At 45.2% G+C, this 12,218-nt stretch overlaps 1 pseudogene across 1 annotated transcript; it reads right to left on the bottom strand.

The window, feature by feature from the left end:
- Window positions 1-9,309: 9,309 nt before the first annotated feature.
- LOC308611872 (WW domain binding protein 1-like) lies at window positions 9,310-11,935 on the bottom strand (annotated as a pseudogene). Its single transcript has 2 exons — window positions 11,669-11,935; window positions 9,310-11,199 (listed from the first exon to the last, which is right to left on the bottom strand). The product of its transcript is annotated as a WW domain binding protein 1-like (transcript).
- Window positions 11,936-12,218: the final 283 nt, after the last annotated feature.

The raw sequence follows: 12,218 nt of genomic DNA, 5'->3' as shown, positions 1-12,218 counted from the left end.
TGGGGTTTTTGGGTTTTGGGTTTTTTTTTTAAGAAATATAGCAAGAGGGAAGAGATATGGGAACATATGTATATGTGTAACTGATTCACTTTGTTATAAAGCAGAAACTAACACACCATTGTAAAGCAATTATACTCCAATAAAAATGTTCAAAAAGAAAAGAAATATAGGGCACTACAGACGGGAAAAATTAAGTGACTTGGAAAGAGAACACAAAGAAAGGAGAAGGTGATTGATCTTTCTGGAAAGTGTTAAGTGAAAGAGGGACTGACATTGCTATAGATTTGTAAGTAAGTATGGTTATTCTGTTTCTTACTTTAGCAAGACCAAATTTTACATAAACCAATAGATTCAGGCCCTACCTCTTTTTCCCTATGCTAGTCCCGAGCAGTGCTGCTATTCAACCCAAACAAAACAGGAACTTAAGTGCTACTTTAAAAAATTCTAGGGCAGTTCTTCTCTTTGGAAAACAGATCTTGAATTTACCACTTTATCTGTCATTTGTATCTGTCAAGGAAAGCTATTTTATCTAAGAGTTTTCAGAAGAATGGAAACTGAATATCCAAGTCTCCAATAATTTATTGTGATCTTTTCCCATTCTAAAAACTTTAAACCTAATTTTGTATTAAAAACCTTGTTTTTTTCTTAAAGAGAGACCTCCAACTTGTATAAACTTCAGATCCTATAAAACCTGGATCAGATCCTTACATTTGAAAATAAGAGCCAAGAACATACATGTCATACTTGAAACCCAAACAACATCATCCTTTTTCTTTTCTCTTCTCAATAAGAATGTGTTTTACTTTTTAAGGGAGAGAGAGGAAAGATAGCCTAACAGGGGCAAAATTAGTTTGTTGAAATTTGGCAGCTATGAGTGAGAAGTTTGAATAAGTAAACTAGAGACCTTTGATTCAAAGTTCAGGAATTCAGATTTAATTAGAGGAGAAGAAGAATCAAAGATAACTTGATGTTTTCAAATTTCCAGACATTGAAGGTTGTCCGTCCCTCTGTAGCATACAAGGCTGTTTGCAAACCGCCCCCTCCATGAAATTCTCTCATCTCTTCTAGTTTTCCTACTTGTAACTATTCCATCTGTGGTTCTTTAACCTCTTTCCTCCACCATAAGTTCAGACATTCCCTTGTTTCTAATTCTCCTTTGACCCTCTCATCTACTCCTGTGATTCAACTATCCTGTCCCTGGGTGACTATCAGCTCTAAAGATCTCGCTCTTCTTTACGCCTAAACTTCAGTCCCATGTTTTTGCCGCCTGAGCATATGCCACACCAGTACCTTTAAATTCACCCTACCCCCAGGGGCTTTGCAAGAATGATTAGAAGGCTGATGCGACAAGATTACTTTTTTTTTTTTTTTTTTTTGCGGTACGCGGGCCTCTCACTGTTGTGGCCTCTCCCGTTGCGGAGCACAGGCTCCGGACGCACAGGCTCAGCGGCCATGGCTCATGGGCCCAGCCGCTCCGCGGTATATGGGATCCTCCCAGACCGGGGCACGAACCCGTATCCCCTGCATCGGCAGGCGGACTCTCAACCACTGCGCCACCAGGGAGGCCCCGACAAGATTACTTTTAAAGGTTCCTTCCAACTCTGAGATTCTATGATTTTATACCTTTCATTTTTATGTATTGTCAGCTCCAACATACTGAATTAAGCAGTATTTCCCCAAAAGTTCCCATGCTTCCTTGTCTCTATCACTGTTCCTTCATTTGGAGTGTATTTTCCTTACTCCAGATTGAGCTTGACCATCACCTGTAGAAAGACTTCTATGACTAATCCTACCCCAGCTGAGTTTGTTAATCAGACAAGGGTCATCCTGTCCATTCTCATCACCCAAGAGAAGCAGTGTTCCTTCTGACACTGGAGTCTCTACATCAACAAACATTTCCTACTAGGTGTGGGCACTGTGTTAATCTATGTTGCGAGAAGTCATTAAAAAAAAAACAAAACAAAAAACTCTGAGATTTTTGCCCTCTAGAATCTCATATTAATGGAAGAATTTCAGGTTGTTGTCTCATGCACCCTCCACATTCCTGCCAGTCTAATATTTCTAAAACCACCATCTAATGGCATAATTTCCATGCTTGAAAGCTTTTAATGGCTCCCCACTGATTACAAAGTTGAGTCCAGAGTCTTTAAAGTGACATATAAGGCCCCTAGGATACTGCTTCTGCCCATTCGGTGGGAGAATACATCTCAAATACTTACTGAACACTTACTGTTTCTCAAACATACTATGCTGTCCTCCCTTAAACTTTCATGTTTGTACTTGAAATATCTTCTCTCCTGCTTCTCCCCTTTCCCACTTTTATCAGCTTGGTAAGCTCCTACTCATTCTCAGGGCTCAATTCAATTCAGGTATTTGCCTCTTCAGTGAAACCTTCCTGATTCTTCCCTTTGGGTTCCTTTCACACTTTTATCAGTGATTACTTTGGAATTATTTATTTTCATTCAGGAGGTATATATTTTTGTTTATTTTTCTCTTTAACTTTATAAAATGGAGATGGTTTACATAGTATATAAAATCACAGCTAGAAATCTGTAGTAAGGAGAATAAATGATAGAAACACAAGTCTCTTGAAATGCAATAATGGAGAGAACTTGGAAAATTAATGAACTATCCAGACTGTAAAGGGTCTAGTGAGATATGTAAGTACCAGGGTAAAATAATATGACCTTTTTGAGGGACTGTAATGATGAATAAAGAGAAGGTACATGCCTGAAAATGTAATGAGATATTAAAGAAATATATCTAGAAAGTGACATCTGAGGTATATACAAATGGATAAAGACACAGGCATGGTATTAAACTGCAATGAAAATGCTTTTCTCACTACAACTCAATTATCAGCAAGTACATATTGAATACTTAGTGAGTGCCAGGATGCATTTCCCATTCCAGTTACAAAAATTCAAGAGAAGAGCTTTGGCCCAGCTTGGATGTCTACCCCAGACTGTTGAACTGTGGCAGCCAGCATGGTGGAGCCATGTCAGAACACGGCAGCTCTCACAATAGCCTTATGGATGGACAGGAGGGGAAGTGTGGGTGACACCACTTCATAGAGGCCCACTAACTTCTGTTCTGGCATTTATCATTTTAATACCAGTGTCATAGTTGTATGGATATGTCACCTCCCATACCAGACTGTAAGTTTCCTAAAGACAGAAATCAGGCCTTGTTATATATCTATTTATGCCCACAGAACCTAGTTTTTGTGCTTTACTTATTAAATGGTAAATGGTGCATTGAAAGTAAATTGAAAGTTGATAGAGTTCATATAGTAATAGAGACAGATCTGTTTGCAATCTCTAGTTCTCAAACCACGCAAGTCTGTAGGTAAAATAAAGTGACAAGAGCAACGATAAAGGAGAATTTCTTGACTCTCCCATACCCTAGGACTGAGGTTTGAGTGAACTCAGGGGAAGTGGGTCAAAAAACACTTTGCCTCATAGAGACTGTATTGTCAGAATATTACCTCTGCTCTGACTCTAGCTAAACCCACAACCTAGACTATCTCTTCCCTTAGGATGAATTTTTCACCAGGGAAATTTCTAGTTAGAAATAAACGAGATATCTGGAAGACCAATTCCCAACCATCATAAAGACTTGTTTTTTTTGTTTGTTTTAAAGATTTAATTTTATTTATTTTTGGCTATGTTGGGTCTTCGTTGCTACGCCGGGCTTTCTCTAGTTTGTGGCGAGCAGGGGCTACTCTTCATTGCCATGCGTGGGCTTCTCCTTGTGGTGGCTTCCCTTGTTACGGAGCATGGGCTCTAGGTGCACGGGCTTCAGTAGCTGTGGCACGTGGGCTCAGTAGTTGTGGCTCGCGGGCTGTAGAGCGCAGGCTCAGTAGTTGTGGTGCACAGGCTTAGTTGCTCCGCGGCATGTGGGATCTTCCCAGAACAGGGCTCAAAGCCACGTTCCTCGCATTGGCAGGCAGATTCTTATCCACTGCACCACCGGGGAAGTCCCAAGACTTGTTTTGACCCTTAAATTCTGGGACACACACAGGCTAAGCTTAAACTGGAATCCTTTCTTCAAGTCATATCATATATTGAATATCTATTACATTTCTAGCACCAAATGAACTGTATGTAACCCAGAGTAGTTGTCAGCACTTTGAACTGTGGAACTTCTTAGCCTCCCCGCTCTGCTGCTGTTACACACTATCAATACTGCATAACTGTGGTATGGGAAGAGTTTGCTCTAGAACTCCACTTGAATGAAAAAGTAAAACAGCATTGACTTCCAGACACTCCATAGCAAGAGAAAAGGTGCAAGAAATGAGGAACATAGTAAACCCAGGGAGGATAATAATAGCAAACACTTATATAGCAGTTGTTAAGTGCCAGGCACTGTGCTGTGTTCTACATACACTTATTTATTTAATTTCAACATCTGCGTCATAGGATTATTGTATTATTATCCCCATTTTACAGATGAGGAGACCAAGCCTCTAAAAAGTTAAGCAACTTGCTCAGGATCACCAAGCTTTATTAAAACCAGGATCCAAATCCAGAGGGACTGACTACAGAATTCATGTTCTCCACTACCATGTTATATTTCATGACTGCCATTGAATTGTTATCATTGGAGGTTGACTTATCTGGAAGGAAAGCCCTTTGCCCCTCCAAAACCAAGAATTGCACGGACAAGCAAGAGTTTCCAATGAGCTCTCTCTAAGCTGTTCCCTCTTCGGCTCTTCAGAGGACACCCCCACAAACACATAGTGATCTCCGGAGCCAGTGAGTTCTGTATGCCAAAGAACTTTGGATTTCTGATAATATACTTGCAGTGCAGGAAAATTGTTCTTTTCCCTGCCTTCATCAAGCCTAATACTTTTTAAAATATTTATTTATTTATTTTGGCTGCGCCAGATCTTAGTTGCTGCACACAGGATCTTCGTTGTGGCATGCAGGATCCTTAGTTGTGGCATGTGGACTTCTTAGTTGCAGCATGCAGGATCTAGTTCCCCGACCAGGAATCAAACCCATGATTTGATTTTGGGAGCGGGGAGTTTTACCCACTGGACCACCAGGGAGTCCCTTGATACGTTCAAAAGAAAATATGTAACATATTAGTTATGAAACATAGTAATAAATGAACTGTTATGAACCCATTACCCAGTTTAAAACATATAGCATTACCATTTCAGTGTATCTACCTGTGTGTTCTTTCCTTTAAATCACCTTCCTGCCTCCCTCCCAGAAGTGATAATTATCCTGAATTTTCTATATCACTCCTTTGCTTTTTCTTTTTTTTTGGTTGCACACCCAGGCCACAGCAGTGAAAGCGCCAAGTCTCAACCACTGGACTGCCAGGGAATTCCCTCCCTTGCTTTTTCAAAAATAGATTTATCACATAAGTATGCATCCCTAAATAGTATATTGTTATTGTAAATAGTGTTTTATTTTGAGATTTATAAAAATAATATAATAATGTATGCAATCTTCTGTAATTTGCTTCTTTCACTCACTAATATGTTTCTAAGAGTCACCCATATTATTGGATGCAACTCTAGTTCGTTCACTCATTCTTTTCACTGCTTTATAATATTCGATTGTGACTATGCCATAATTTTTGTGATAATTCTCCAGGCTGTGGTCATTTGAGTTGTTTGGTTTTTGCTTGTATGTACAATGCCACAATAGCATTCTTTTATATTTCTCCTGGTATATACACGGGAGTGGAATTGTTGGTTTGTGGAGAATATGTATATTCAACTTTACGAGGTAATGCTAAATGGTTTTCTACAGGGGATTTTTATCAGTTTGTACTTCGATACCACTGATAGGCAGTGTATAAGAACTTTGGATGAGTTGCATCCTTGCCAACACTTTGTATTATCAGACTTCTTAATGTCTACCAATCTAGTGGATAAAAAATTAATATCTGTATTTCAATGATTACTAGTGAACTTGAACACCTTTTCATATATTTTTGTACCTTTCATGTTTCTTTTTTTTTAATGCCAGTTCATGTCTTTTGCTAATTTTCCTATTATTTGTCCTTTACTTATTCAGTTGGAGGAGTTATTTTTCTAACTTTGGATACTAATCCTTTTTTAGAAATATGTTTCTCCGAATTTTTGATTTGTATTTTTACTTACTTTATCGTGTCTGTGGTGATCAGGAGTTCTTAACTCTGAAGTTAAACTTATCCATCTTTTAAAATATATGTTGTACCATTTGTGTCTGGTTTAAGAGATCTTTTCCTATCCTGAGGTCATAAAAACATTCTGTATTTTCTTCTAAACGTTTTAAAGTTTGCTCTTGACCATAGATGTGTTTTTTTAAATGGATATCCTGTTTTCCAGTATCACTTATTAAATAGTCCATTCTTTTTCTGCAGTCAAAAATGCCCATTCTGTTATAACTCAAGTTTCCCTAAATGTGCAATTTGTTTCTGGGCTTTCTAGTCTGCTCAAATGGTCTGTTATCTACACATGCACATATACCCCATGTCAAAAATACTATAGCTCTGGGCTTCCCTGGTGGCGCAGTGGTTGAGAGTCCCCCTGCCGATGCAGGGGATGCGGGTTCGTGTCCCGGTCCAGGAAGATCCCACATGCCGCAGAGCGGCTGGGCCTGAGAGCCATGGCCGCTGAGCCTGCGCCATGGTCGCTGAGCCTGCGCATTCGGAGCCTGTGTTCCGCAACGGGAGAGGCCACAACAGTGAGAGGCCCGCATACGGCAAAAAAAAAAAAAAAAAAAAAAAAATACTATAGCTCTGTAATAAACCTTAATAACCGATATGGGAAATCTCTCCACCCTATTCTTTTTCTTTAGAATGTCTTTTTAATTCTTGGGCCTGTGAGCTCCCATATACAATTAAGAAAATCAGTTTGTCAGTTTTCTCAAAAAACCCTGATGGGATTTTGGTGGAGTTACACTGCCTCTAAAGGTTAATTTGGGGAGAGTTGGAATTAAAGCTCTACCATGTTGAATCCATAAATATGGCATATCTCTCTATTTACTTAGGTGTTTTTAATGACTTTCAGTAAAGTTTGATAATTTCTTCCAAACAGGTCCTGCTCAACTTTTCTTAGATTTATTTTTAAATACCTTATATATTCTTATGCTATTGTAAATAATGTGGGTTGTTTTTTTTTTTTTTTTTGACCACGCCACATGGCTTGCAAGATCTTAGTTCCCCAACCAGGAATTGAACCTGGGCCACGGCAGTGAAAGCGCTGAGTCCTAACCACCGGACCGCCAGGGAATTCCCAGTGGTATCTTTTTAAAATTACATTTGCTTATTGTTTTTTTGTTTTTTTTTCGGGGATCGATTTTATTTGGGCTTCTCACAGTGGTTAGAGCCACTCCGTCTTCAGAACAATCACAGCACAGGAAATGCGTCACCGAGACTGTCCAGAAAAGTCTGACCAGCTGAATATTATTGCTTAAAATACACATATTCACAGTAACTGACAAAAGGTGATGTGCCTCACAGGGGAATGTGTTAGCATTTGCAAATCTTCCGACTGTAGCACCAAACCCTTGACCAACCCCTTTCTTCTTGTTCACCTGGAACACCAGACTCCCTCAAATCTCCCCCGCCCCCTCACGAGTCCTTCAGCTCCCTACTTCCGTCTTTTGTCATGCAGGGCAGGCTCGTGTAGCAGGGGCCAGACTGTGACGCTGTACTCAAGCCCAGCTCCACCCGTTGCGTTTTCTTCTTCTCGTGCCTTTTGGGTTGGATGCTGCAGTGAACCCAGCAGTAAACACGTGGACCAGTTCCCCACTCTGACTGGAGAAGGAATCCTGAGAGGGCCAGAATCCATCCCTTCGACCAGTTAACTGAAGCAGGGTTCATTTTGGTAAAGCTTGATCTCCTTCAACAACTTCAGTGAGTTGTTTGAGACAAAAACAAAAAACAAGAGGTGGCAGGAAAGGCATCTGAGGGCTGTGGCACACTTCTGCCCACTTTCGCCACACATCAGCCACGCGCTGGACCTCAGCAGACGGAGGTAAGCCCTATGGCACTGTGGTGGCTGCCAAACCCTTCTGGCAATTCTGGGCAGGGCTGACGTCTGGGCCACAGCCAGTCCGAGCTTGACAGTGAAGATCCAGTCCAGCTTCTGTCTGAGGTTCCACCCTGGCCTTCTGTCCCGAGCGGTTGTGGACACCCCCGGGGGCTGAGGCCGAGGGCCAGGAGCAGCCGAGGGAGGCAGACAGGCTCAGAGCATGTTTCCGTTTACAGGGAGCAGAACACAGGCCTCTGAGTGTCCACGGAGCAATGTGCAAATTGCAGTGATGGGTAGAGTAAAACCTCTACTTGGAGCACAGTATATCTGGCAAACGTGGGGACTGCCGCTGACAGCTCTGCTGAGTACACCCAAGTGCACAGACATTTGCTCAGTAAACAGTAAATGCGTAAAATAAATTACCTTGAGAGGGCTCCGCCTGCTCCAAACGCGTGGGTAACGTGAGCAGAGTGGCTGCCGTTCAAAGTGTAGTCACAGGAAAACAGGACTGGGGGCTTACACACAACGGACAGACACATACAGTTTATCCAAAAAGTCACTGTATACGGACTGCACTTTGTTCAACATGGATTTTGGTTTTGTGGACTCCAAACTCAGACACTCGTTCACCTCACAGCCTTGGATTTGTCTATTTTGTGTGTGTGTGTGTGTGTGTGTGTGTGTGTATACATATATACACACATACACATATATACATGTGTATTCATATATACCTTCCTTTCTTACCATAACATCAATGCCTAGTCTGAACGTCATCGTTCAACAGTGGGGGAAGAACCAAACTCTTCATATGAACAGGGCTGGACAGGGAATGTTAGTTTCAGCAGTTTGCTTTCTCCATTCAGATTATTCCTGTCAGAGCTCAACTGGTTTTTGAAGCCAAACTACAGTAATAAGGATCCTGTGGTCCTTCAGGATGGCTGCCTTCACCCTCCTACCTGGGCCACTTAGACACTCGACACAGCCTACAAAAATAAGTTACCCCACTCAAGGCAGGGCGGAGCAGGGAAAGGGCATGAAAACCACAGATAACCAAGGCATTTTTTCCAAATGGTCAGTTTGAAAAAACAAACAAATAAAACAACTTACTCAGAATCAAGAGAAAATACTGTGTGAGAGTCAGGCTGCGGGACCGCCCTTTCTCAGGTCCCACAGACTCCTCATTTGTTCATAGAGAACAGTGAGACGTGAAGGCCGGCAGACGTGTGCTTGGGATGGGGGAGGGTACTGATCACCTGTGGGCACAGATGAAAAGGGGAGAGATGGGGAAAGCTGCACCTCCACCCACTGCCACAGCGCAGGGCCTCCTGCTCACCCGCAGAAGTTCCAGAGATAGCCCCCAGCCAGGCCTGCACACAAAACATCTCCTTCTGGCTCAACTGTAGCCAGGACTCTTTGAAGGCCAAGTTGGGAAAAAGCCACAAATTTTCCTTTTCCAAAACAGAATTCTTGCCTGCCCACTGGTCAAGTTCTTATTTTCAGCTCACTTCTGTTGTTGGTTTTTTTAAAAAGAAAAAAACCAAAGAGAAGGCAGGTGTAATCTTCTACACTTGAACCAGTCTGCGGCCAGCCAGGACCTGCTGGGAAGGGGCCCCTCCAGGATGCATCGTGCCACCTCGATCTCGTCACCTGGAATTTGAGAGCACAAGCCCTTTACCAACCCGCCACGCAATCGCCAGTCAGCTCTCATCCTCCCACAGGAGGAGCCCAATTCCGGCTCCAGAGACACTGGCAGCGAGAAGCGGCAATCCCCGGGCCTCTGGGGGCTTCATCCAGGGCTGAGACCTGCCACCTCTCAGACTGAGACGCGGCGAGGTTCTCATCAACTCACACCAGAACATGAATCCACTCCATCACCAACAGTCACCTCAGGGCACAGTCTCATCCCCTCCTTGGGGGCTTCTGAAACGCCCATCTCTCTGACCCAAGCAGGTAGTGACACGTGACTTGAAAAGAGGTAAGGGGGACGGGGTGGGGTATGAGGAATGAGTCACAGGACAACTCCTCGGCCCTCCGTGACACTGTATCTATGGGGGGCGAGGCACCCACACCCCAAACTGTACCTGGAGATGCAGGAAAACGCAGGAGCAGAGGGGAAAGAAAAAAAAAAGGAACACAGTCACTTAATGCTTCTCTCACGGTTCTCCCCTACCCTGGTTGCGTCGCCAAGTTCTCGGGCGCAGGCAGGGCCTGTCTAGCTGGGGGAGCTGCTGCTCTGGGAGTTTGGGGAGTCCTGCTCGTTGATGGTGTTCAGCAGGAGGCAGGCAGGCAGGCAGCCGCGGCAGGTGAGGGTGCCCGGGTTCCCGGGCCTGCTCCTCGGAGGGCTGGCAGAGCCCTTCCTCCTCGTCGCCAGGGGGCGGCACGTGGCAGCTGTCGCAGAAGTCCAGGGGCCCGTCCAGAGCATCGTCGAGGAGCGTGTTGAACTCTTTGAGGTCGTCATCATGGTGGCCCCGGTTGCACACACACACACCTCGATGCCCGAGTCACCTGCGAAGCGGCGACGTCTGCCGGGCGTCTTGTCTTTGCTGTCAGGGAGGGCGCCGCCCTGCTCGGAGCTGTACTCTTTCAGCAGCTCCTCCTTACATTCGGAATCCTTGTCCAGGAAGGCCCCAGGGTCCACCTCCCCCAGGCTGACCACAGAGCCACTGGGCTCCATCTCGGGGGCTTTGGTGGCTGCTGGGTCTGCTGGCACGTCGGAGGGCTCAGGGTCAGCGATGCTCAGGGGTCGCGTGCTGCTGCTGCTGGGCCCGGACGGGGGGCTGCTCTGAGCCCCCTGGGAGCCCCTGGTGGGGTCGGCGCCCAGGGGGCTGCCGCCAGTAGGGCCACACTGTGCAGGCAGCTGCTGCTGGAGCTGGAAGGCACTGTATGGTGGGGGAGGAGTCGGAGGTCGGTTCCACTTCCTCATAAGGAGGTAGTAAAGAGTTCGGCAAAAACCTGAAATAAAATGGCAGCGCTGAGTAATTGTGGGCTTCCCGGGAGGCGATCAGGTTGATTTCATGTTGCCGCTGTTGGGCCTGAAGGCGGTGCTTGGCTCGGCGGTGGTGGCACACGCAGCAGCAGCTCAGGATGATGATGATGGTCCACACGAGCCAGAACCACCAGAGTTCATAGTAGTAGCTGCAGCCCTGAGACTGTCCATAGCAGTGTCCTATGTCACAGATGGAGCTTTGATTGTTGGTACCCACGCAGGTTTCCTTATCCTGGTGAAGTGCTTGTCATCTGGCCAGTGGAGGCTAAAGGAGACTAGGGTTGAGGGCCCCCGAGTTTCTCATTTCACAATCAAGGAATCTTGAAGGTGGGCATGGTCAGCCAGACACTGGATGGGGACACCCAGCCTAGGCCCTGGAGAGCCTATAATCCCACAGTCCCCAGTTCCACTTCTAAGAATCTAGCAAACTGGTCATTGCTCCACCTGGTCCTGATGGTCCCTCAAACGTCAGTCCAACAACCACAGCACCCACAGAGTAGCCAGCTTGTGCCCAGCACCCACAGATGAGGGGCATCCTGGACCTGGAAGAGAGGGCTCTCCTCCAGACACAGCTCTGGTAAGGTCCAGGACCGTCAGCTTTCCTCGTGGCGACCTGAGAACATCTAACGGTTTCTGCAGGCTGAGCGTGTGTGAGAACAAACTAATATTCGTGAGGCCGAAAATGAGAGGAGAGCTAAGATCTGCGGGGCTTCAGCCCTGGCTGACAGGGGGCTGGGCAGTGCCTGGGGGAGCAGGAGCGCCACACCACCCAGGAGCCTTCTCCTCTCCATCCCCCTCCCCCTCCTCCGCCATGGCACCACCACCTGCCTCCTCCTCCTCCCTCTTCTTCCTTGTGCTTATTGTTTGTTACTGGCATTTAGAAACGCAATTGACTTATGTATCTCATCCAGACACCTTGCTAAATTGCCTATTTCTCATATTTTCTGTAGACTATTCTGAAGGAAATGACATCTATGAATAATGAACATTTTTGTTTTTTCCTTTTAAATCTTTGTTTTTTCTTTTTTTTCTTTCTTTATCTTTTTTTTTTTTTTTTTTTTTTTTTTTTTTTGCGCTACGCGGGCCTCTCACAGCTGCGGCCCCTCCAGTTGCGGAGCACAGGCTCCGGATGCGCAGGCTGAGGCCATGGCTCACCGGCCCAGCCGCTGCGCGGCATGTGGGATCTTCCCGGACCGGGGCACAAACCCGTGTCCCCTGCATCGGCAGGCGGACTCTCAACCACTGCGCCAC

The sequence above is a fragment of the Mesoplodon bidens genome, assembly GCF_964165515.1.
Source record: "Mesoplodon bidens genome assembly, chromosome: 2".
Taxonomy (NCBI): Eukaryota; Metazoa; Chordata; class Mammalia; order Artiodactyla; family Ziphiidae; genus Mesoplodon; species Mesoplodon bidens.
This window is presented reverse-complemented; position numbering and strand designations above follow the sequence as displayed.